We start from the raw sequence: 9,002 nt of genomic DNA, 5'->3' as shown, positions 1-9,002 counted from the left end.
TTCCTGCACGATCCCCTTTGAGTGTGAAAGTAGCATCAACACAGCACCACGTGGTCCACCAGCAGCTTGGATTTCTGCTCCTTGTCTTGTAGTTCCACTTGACTTCTCCAAGGGAAGAGACTGCAAATAGTCAAGAACTCTGGGAAATTTGGTGGCTGTGGCCTCCTCAAATTCCACATTGATGTGGACACCAGTTCAAAGTTTGAAGTGCAGTTATCAACTCTGCACTGAAGTTGTTTCGTTAAAGGATAAATGATTTCCATTGTCCAATGATTTGTTACCATTCCAATCCTCTTAAGTGATGGACTGATACTGTAAATATGCAGAAATTCTCTATTGTTCAAAGTACAGATTCTGTGTTTATACATTGTTATAGTTTTTATACTTGGAGAAACCAGAATCTAACAGGAAATCACTGTAGAAAGTTGGCTCAGTTTCATAAAGTAACAACTAAATAGCTTCAATTGACAGTGATTGACCTTAAACTTGGCTATTTTGATGGACTATGCTTGCTTTTCCACTGTCAAATGAACTTTTTTAATGGGAAATTCCTGCTCATAGACTGGTTTGTTTCATAAATGAACCAGTAAGAGCCCTGAACTTAGAGAAGAACCTGAAAGGTCCTTGTTCTTCATGTGTTTTTCCATGATGGGCCTGTTTTCCTGCAGTTGAATGCACATTTATCAACAATTAAAGGGCACCTAGAATGAAAATCATTGTTTTTGTGTTTTTGGTGTTTCTTCAACATCCCCCAGTTGTGGGGAACACACACCAAGTGTGAGGCAGTGTCATAACCTCTGTTTGAAGTAGCTCCCCTGTTTTTAATCGCCGTGGGAAAATGGGCCAATGCGATTTTGGCTGAAGTGTTACGTCACAGTTCAGTCAGTGCCCCCTCCACTCACACACACTGAACCCACCCCTTTCACACACACCCCTTTGACATATTTCGGGAGGGGGGGGCGATTATGCGAGCGAGCCGAGTGAGCGCAGCCCTCTTGTGTCGCTCGCTAGCGTGACACAAACTGGAGCCTGCAGCAGCAGCACTGACTGAGCAGATTGATTGAATGAACGGCCTCGATAGAATTGAGACCTTTGTTTTATCTGCGCTATCTGTCGCTAGCTGGCCTGGCCTGGCTTGAGGGGGAAGGAATCTCGCCAGCCAGGCAGGCTACCAAGGGGCCAGGCCACCAGGAAAACTCCCAGTTGTCCCGACGGCCACCCCGCCACTGCATATACGGCTGGATCCGCGAATGGGCCGTGGCTACTTGGTATCTTATCTTACGAATGTTGTTGTATGATATGGATTGTTGTCAATTGACAGCAGCAGTCACACTTAGCACCGGCAACAATTAGCCAAGAAAGTGGGAGTGCTTTCTTTTCAGTGACAGTGAGGGCAGCCAATCACCGAGTAGTAGTTAAATGAGGTTGCCACATAAACAACGGCAACTGATCTCCGTCAACTCATGCACTTGCATAAATAATGAGGTTGCCAGATGAGGTCAGAAACGACCCCAATAGGGACAAACGAGGCATTCTAAACCCAACATGGTAACATCGCGGTTTCAGAGAGCCTTTAGGAAGCTTCTGAGCCATCACAGACCCAACCATTTTTTGTGGGGTTACATATCACACCACAGAACAAGAATTAATACCCCTCAACCTCTCTATGGCACCTTTAATGTACTGTAATTTAATATTTAATGAGTTGGGACTGTGAAACCTTCTGTGTATTTTTACAGTTTATTCCATGGAATTTTGTGGAACAGTTCATTACTGTAATTTGACAGTGTTCATCTGGAAACTCTGCTGTCAGACTTTTTACTGTTTTTTTTACAGTTTTTTTTCTTGACAGTGTACACAGAGGTCTGGTGGTTGAGCCGGGGCATTTTTACAAGCTGCTACCCAAAATGAACGCATTTCTTCATTCAAAAGACAAAACAGTCCCAGAGCTGATTGACCCAGAATGGAAATGGCACCTCGCATTTTGTGTCTGTGTCCCACAACATTGTCTGGCAGACAGTTGACCTGTCAATCACACACAGAGTCCCGCCCCCACACAGCTGAGAAACGCAGCTCTCAGCAGCTGCCTCAGTCACACAGAAGATAGACGCGTTTCCTGGTTGGCGAGTGCAGACACAACTTCTCTGAGTGCAGGATTCACTTCTCTCATTGCTGTTTGTTCACTCTTGAGGTTTTATTCCTCCACCAACCTGCTTCTGTCTGGAAAGAAACAAATAACTGGAGTGCTGCACATCAACAGACTCGATGTTTGGACACGGACGAATGAAGTTTGGCTTTTTGTTTCTTCCATCAGATCAGAGCTGATAGGAAAAACAATCAGGTGGATGATGAAACCAGCAGTGAGCTGGACTTCAGCCCAGGTCCTCAGTCCCAGTGTCAGTTCACTTCAACATGAAAGAACAAAATTCAACCCTCACCTGGCCTGGAAATAAATAACAATTACATAACAACCCCTTTATTTCTCTCCTGTTCAGGTCCAGTTGGACTCCATCCATCGTCCATCGTCATTTTCCGCTTATTCCTTACTATTAAGGGTCGCGGGGGGGGGGGGGCTGGAGCCTATCCCAGCATCTACGGGCGAGAGGCAGGGTTCACCTTGGACAGGTCGCCAGTCCCAGTTGGACTCATTCATCTCTATTTGGTAGGATTTCACTTCATGAGTTCAGAAGCATCTTCACATGAGATGCTGGTTCCTCACATTGATTGATTGTTGAATTCTGTGTTTGATGTCTGAATTCTGTGTTTAATGTCTGAATTCAGTCTTTGATCTCTGGGTTCTGAGCATTGATCTCCTGCTTCAGTCTTTGATCTCTGACTGATTCTAAACTCATCAAAGGATCACATCAGCATCTTGGTCCAGACTCCAGATGGTGGTTTTACCAAGTTCACCACAGTCCTTGTTGCTGTCTGCTGTTGGGTCACAGCAAAGTAAGGAAACAGCCTGACAGTCCTCAGGAGGAAAATGAACAACCTCCAAAGATGGAGGTGAATCTAGACCTGCTCATGTTTGCCATCTTTGATGAACTTGGGCGGTACTGTGGTGCTGGGATGAGGTCATGGAGCTGATCTGGGAGCAGTCCTGATGTTAAATGCTGTGATGAAGGACAGTGTGGAGGCAAAATGGACAAAATGAGCCAACATGAAATAAAGTTGTAAACCTGTTTGAAGTCTTATTTTGTGTCTGATGGACATTTTTGAAATCACTAATGATTTTTTGACTGAACATCCTGGATCCTGTGGTGTCTGATGAGGAGACAACTTGAGTACAGAGTTGGAGAAGAGGGTTTTTGGAGGGGAGATGATTTTTGCAGTGCTACAAGTCAATAATAACTGTGGCAAAATGTCATCATGTTTCAAAATGTCCTCACTAAGATGGTTATTAATCCCTCATTCTCAGCTGCTACAGCCTTTAAAGAAACCCTTTGACTGGTGGATCTAACAAAGATCAGATGTTGTCTCCTCTAGAACATCAACAGTTTAACGTTGTGGGCAGGACTCCTACCTGAGCAGGGAGACCCCAATAGATTTCTAGTCCTGATAGGGAGAGGGAGCCTCCTGGGTCACGGAGTGGGGAACCTGATAGGGATTGGGACGATCCGCCCATTGTGGGTGATTGACAGGGCAGGTTTGATCGATGTTTTCATTTTCAAAAGTAATTTTGAATATTTGTGGAAAGTTCGCCCACCTTGAACATGTAGAAGATGTCTTCTGATAGTTAATCGACTGTTGTCACATTTAAGGATCACTGTAGCAGGTAAGATGAAGGCTACACAGGACCAGCTGGAGATACCGGGGATTGAACCCAGGGCCGCATACATGCTCAGCATGCGCTCTACCACTGAGCTACACCCCCTCTGGTAGAGTCACTGTTTAACTGGTGAATGAATTTCCAGTTGATTTTAGGAAACCTAGAAGTTCCTCAGGTGCCATCAATCTTAAGTCACTCCTTCACTTTGTGTGTGGTTCAAAGTCAGTGGTTTCATCAGAGCTCAACAACAGAACAAGCTGAAGTCTTCTGGAGAACGAGGGCACCGATCCCACCACCTCTCACATGCTAAGCTAGCACTCTACCATTGAGCTCCTTCCTCTGCTCAGCAACATAACAGATAATGCAGGTTGACCTTCAGGCTGCTGGGAGGTCAACACCTGAAATATTTCCAGGATTCTGTCGTGTTGGTAGAAACAGTTTGAGGGAAGAAAACCCTCAAACATGATGATGTCATTATTGAAGGCTTTACTGCTCCAAACCTTTGCTTGTTCTTCTGGGGTTGTGAGAGGTTCTGAGTGATGCATGGAAACTGAAGGTTTAGGCATCAGTTCAAAGTAGCAGGAGCTTAAGGGGACATTTCAGATTTGTTGAAGTTGAGTCCGACTGCCTTCTTGTTCATGACGATGGTGATGTCAGAGTTCTTGCTCAGAACGATCCATGCTGTTCCTCCTATTAGTTCTGGAAAGTTGGAGCAAAACGTCATGCAGGGTCACAGGGTCACGTGTTTTGTGTTATCAGCAGATTTAATCTATAGAGTGAGTGACGTGTGGTGTGTTTGTCAGGAGCTTAAAGACCAAAGTTGTTGACGTACAAGAGAAGTAAACACGTCAAAGCTGCTTCATTTTAATGAGTGAAACTGAACATTAAGAGAAGAATGACAACAAAAATGGAGTGAAGAAGTCGTCTTCAAAACACACACACACACACACTCTCACAAACACACACTCACACACACACACACACACTCTCACAAACACACACACACACTCACACACACACTCTCACAAACACACACACACACTCACAAACACACACACACTCACACACAAACACACACACACACACTCACACACACACTCTCACACACACAAACACACACACTCACACACACACACACACACACACTCTCACACTCACACACACACTCACACACACACTCACATAGTCATATACATGCAGTCAAATGCCAGTAAATTCGGAGTATTTTTGAATCCATTTTCATTTCACTCTTCTCTTTATGTTGCCCCCTGCTGGACAATAGTTTTCAGGTTAATGTGGAAAAAAAGCAGACAATAAATACGACTATTATTGAAATGTCGGCGACTTCATTCGATCTGAAAGTTCATTGTTGACCAAACAGACACTGATACAACAGGCTTAAAGTCTACCTCCATCGGCTAAAGATGCCCCTGGATCATAAAGCACAGCTCGACTGCTGGCTAACATGCAGGCGTGGGCCCATCACTGAAATCAGCAGTCATGAAAAACTGTGCTAGGCCTCCAGACCCAAGCTTGAAGAGGTTTGAAAACTGGACCCAGGAGAATTTTAACTGAAAACCCCTGCTCTGGAGGATCTGAGGGATGCATGACTGCCCTCTGTTGACCTGTTTAATACAGGAATATCTGAGAAGTACTGAGGACGGCAAAGGGTGCTGATTGGCCAGCAGCCCCACACAGGTCAAAGGTCACCCCCCACGGCGGACCAGTTTATTATAATAGTCAGGACACCATCCGTTACAGTTGGGTTGGGTTCAGGCTCTTCGGCGCTTCTTATTTTTCCGTGAGCTCCTCCAGCTGCTGGTCCGTCTCTCCTCTTTTCTTTCTCTTCTGCTTACTTTTTTGTTTCTTTGTTCTTTAACTTTAAACAGAACTTCTCCTCTCCCCCTTTTCACGGTCACAATACTGTTGACCTCCCGTGAGCCTTGAATCTCCATCCTGACCAGCAGACAGAAGCCACCTTGTGCTTGAGAAGAGCATCGCGAATCCCAGTGGGAGCCACAGTCGTTGAGGTGGAGGCTTGGTAGGCCGTCCCCCCACCAGGTCGTTGGAGAGGTTCCGTACATTGATGAGAACAATCCAGCTGAGAAAGTAAGCAGGTCCTGTTGGTTGTTGTGCTGTCACAGTAACAAAGACCAGTGCTGCATCTGTTCAGGCCTCAACTCCTGTCTCACTGCCAGCTCCACCTGACTCCTCAGACTCTGCTCAACCTCCATTCAGGAGTTTTCTTTGTTTGGAGGTCACTGACCCTTCATCCTGAACACCTTCTCACCTGCTACCTTTGCCGTCCACTTGAGTCTCAGATAAATCTTATGATTCATGTCTGATCCTCCATGTGCCTTCATTGCTTTACTGGTATTATTACTCTGTCTTACGTGCTTCCTTGTTTGTATTCAATCCTCTTAAAATTCCAGGAAGTGTTTCAACTGGTTTTTATATTTGTATGTAAGCCTCTGACCCTCAAAGAACTCACTGATAAGCTGGAACCTGAGACTGAGCGTTTCTCATTGGACTCTAAATTACAACCAGCGGTGCCCTGAGTAACAACTGTGTTAGCATCCTAAAGCTACATCATCACCACCAGCTGATCAAGTCACTACTCTGTACACAAGTCACTGTAACCTAGCAAAGTTGAACCTAGAGGAAAAGTACAGTTGAAGCCAGATGCAAACAGATGTTGATGTTTACTCTGTAGTCCTGGCAGCAAGTGTCCTTGGAGACGTCACTCCAGACACTCGCAGAGCTGACAGAGATGGTTTGACACAACTCATGATGTTACTGCACTGTAGAGCAGCAAGAAGGGAGAGAGGAGGAACAACTTAATTGAATAAAACAAAGACAAACAATCAAAGAGAGTCAGAGCAGAGGGAGCGGCCCTGAGTCACAGTTAATGGTGGAGTCTGATGATCCATCATTCATCTCCTTTAAATGCTGTCAGGGAGGGAGAGCCGTCTGCTGGTGGTGGTGTTCATTCCTCAGTGGGAGCCTCTATGGTTGATGTTCTACTGCCCTCTGGTGGTGAGGCAGTGGGGATGCAGGTGATCTGCTGGTCTGGTTGAACGTGAGTGGACAGAAACCTTGTTGAGGTGACTGGGAGTTCCTGACTGTGGTGAGCTGCCTTGCTTCTCCTCAGGTCTTCATGGTGGCTTTCTGCTGGACTGTTGTTGAAGGGAACATGGCATCGTCTGATTTTCAGCTCTGACATCTGGACAGTGGACAGATGTGACATCATCATGGTCTCACTGCCTGCTTTGTTCATGGATCAATGGAACGTTGTGTTGGAACCTTCATTGTAGAACTGCTATGAGCTGAGAGCTCAGTGTTGTTGGAACAACGCAGCTCCACATGGGACTGATGTGATGAAGAGGTTTTTATTGAGCTGAAGCTGGAGAGCAACAATCAAAATGGAGCAGCAAACATAATGTCTGGTCTCTCTCTCTTCTCTTCCCCACCTCTCTGTCTCCTCTCCTCCCTCACCTCCATCTCTCTCCAGCCCTTTTTAGACAGAAAATGTACCAAATTTGCGGCCTGGTAGAGGCGGGAATTTGCCGTCTTGTCTGTGTGAAATGGAGGCGTAATATTCCTCTTTTTAAAAAGACACCCCTTGGTGGGCATCAGCACTTGATGTGATGTGCAGCTCACACAACCTCAGTCATTAACAACGCAATGACTGAGGTTGGCAGAGCGGGGCAACAACAGACTCTTGAACTGAAACCCAAGATGGAAACCATCTCGGAGCAGTTGGCCGCTCTGCGAAGAGGAGAGTGATGTTGAAGACCAGAAATGTGACTTTACAATTTGGATTGGACTGAAAGAGAAGACAGATTGGAATGTGTGCTCGTCTGCCCAAACCCACAGCTTCCTTATCGGCTGCCCCATTGTTTATCCTCCAGGAGAACTCCTTCTGCCTTGGTGACGTAAATGGCGCGTACTATCCTCCCCTCCCCCGTGTGTTCCTGACCCCTGCCTCTGCCCTCTCCACCTCCCTCGGGGTGGCAGCGCCGACCTTGTAGTCTGGCTGCAGGCCTCACTCTCACTTGCCTCCATTGGGACAACGGACTGTTCAAGTTTAGCGTACATACACAACAAATGTATATGTGCTGTCGTTAATTCTGAAGTGTACCATTATTACGATTGACCTGTAATAATTGTGACTGTTGTGATCGCTGTATCAGGCATTTGAGTGTGGAAGTGGAATTTCCCCTTGGGGATTAATAAAGTATCAATCTATCTGTCTATCTTTAGTAAATCTGATTCCTCTGTCTGTAGTAACAGGACATGAACCACAGTCCTTGAAGGGAGCTGTCATTAAACCACTGCTTCAGAAGCCTCTTCTAGACCCTGAGGTTCTAGCCAACTATGGACTGACAGCTAACCTCCCCTCCTCTCTAAAATCCTGGAGAAAGCAGCTGCTAATCAGCTGAGTGACTTCCTCCATAACAAGAGTTGATTTGAGGGTTTTAGTCTGGTTTTAGAGCCCAGCCCAGCACAGAGACAGCACTGGTAGAAATGACTGGATATATGTGTGTAAGCTGTAACTTCAGTCCACTACTATTGACTAGAGGAGAGGTAAAATCACGCCTGTGATCTGAGGTTTGACCCACAAAAAGAAACGCGACACATGAAAAGTTTTTGATCCATAATGATTCTGTCAACAACTCACGCCAGCACTAGAATTGCAGATAACGTCAGCAGGACCAGACCCAATGGGTCCAAAACTGTCTCCAGTTGCTGGTAGCACCCTGGGTGAGCTGGGAAGGCCAAAGGTCCAAAAAAGTGAACCTCCCCTTCAAGATTACATGACGGAGTTATAAGGACAGTTATAAGGTGTGTGGACAGCTGTTACACTTTAATTCACCTGTAGAAGAAGAAGACCTTCACTGTAAAAAAATTAATCCTGTGTGTTACTCCCGGGTGGTCAGGGACTAACGTCAGTCCTGGTCCTGATACATCAGAAATCCAACCAATCCGTCACATAGCAACCGCATATTTGTTTCACTAGTGCCCAGCGGCAACGCATTCTGCCTGAGCCGGACCACTGTGTCTGTGTGGGTGCCTGTACTTAGCATATACTGCATGTGTACTACTACAAAAAGGTACTTCACCAAAGGCTCCTGCAGTGTCATTTTCAGCAGGCTGCCTCCCACAACCCAAAGACATGCTAGAGACATTATCTGGATACTCTTGATCAACTTTAGAGACAGGGCGGGGCAAA

The 9,002-nt window shown here is 45.9% G+C and overlaps 1 non-coding gene across 1 annotated transcript; it reads right to left on the bottom strand.

Annotated features, from left to right (window-relative positions):
• Positions 1 to 3,802: 3,802 nt before the first annotated feature.
• trnaa-agc (transfer RNA alanine (anticodon AGC)) lies at positions 3,803 to 3,874 on the bottom strand. Its single transcript has one exon. It is a non-coding gene; the product is annotated as a tRNA-Ala (tRNA).
• Positions 3,875 to 9,002: the final 5,128 nt, after the last annotated feature.

This window comes from Aulostomus chinensis, chromosome 1 (genome assembly GCF_037954235.1).
Source record: "Aulostomus chinensis isolate RoL2024-O1b breed Wild chromosome 1, RoL_Achi_v1.0, whole genome shotgun sequence".
Classification (NCBI taxonomy): Eukaryota; Metazoa; Chordata; class Actinopteri; order Syngnathiformes; family Aulostomidae; genus Aulostomus; species Aulostomus chinensis.
This window is presented reverse-complemented; position numbering and strand designations above follow the sequence as displayed.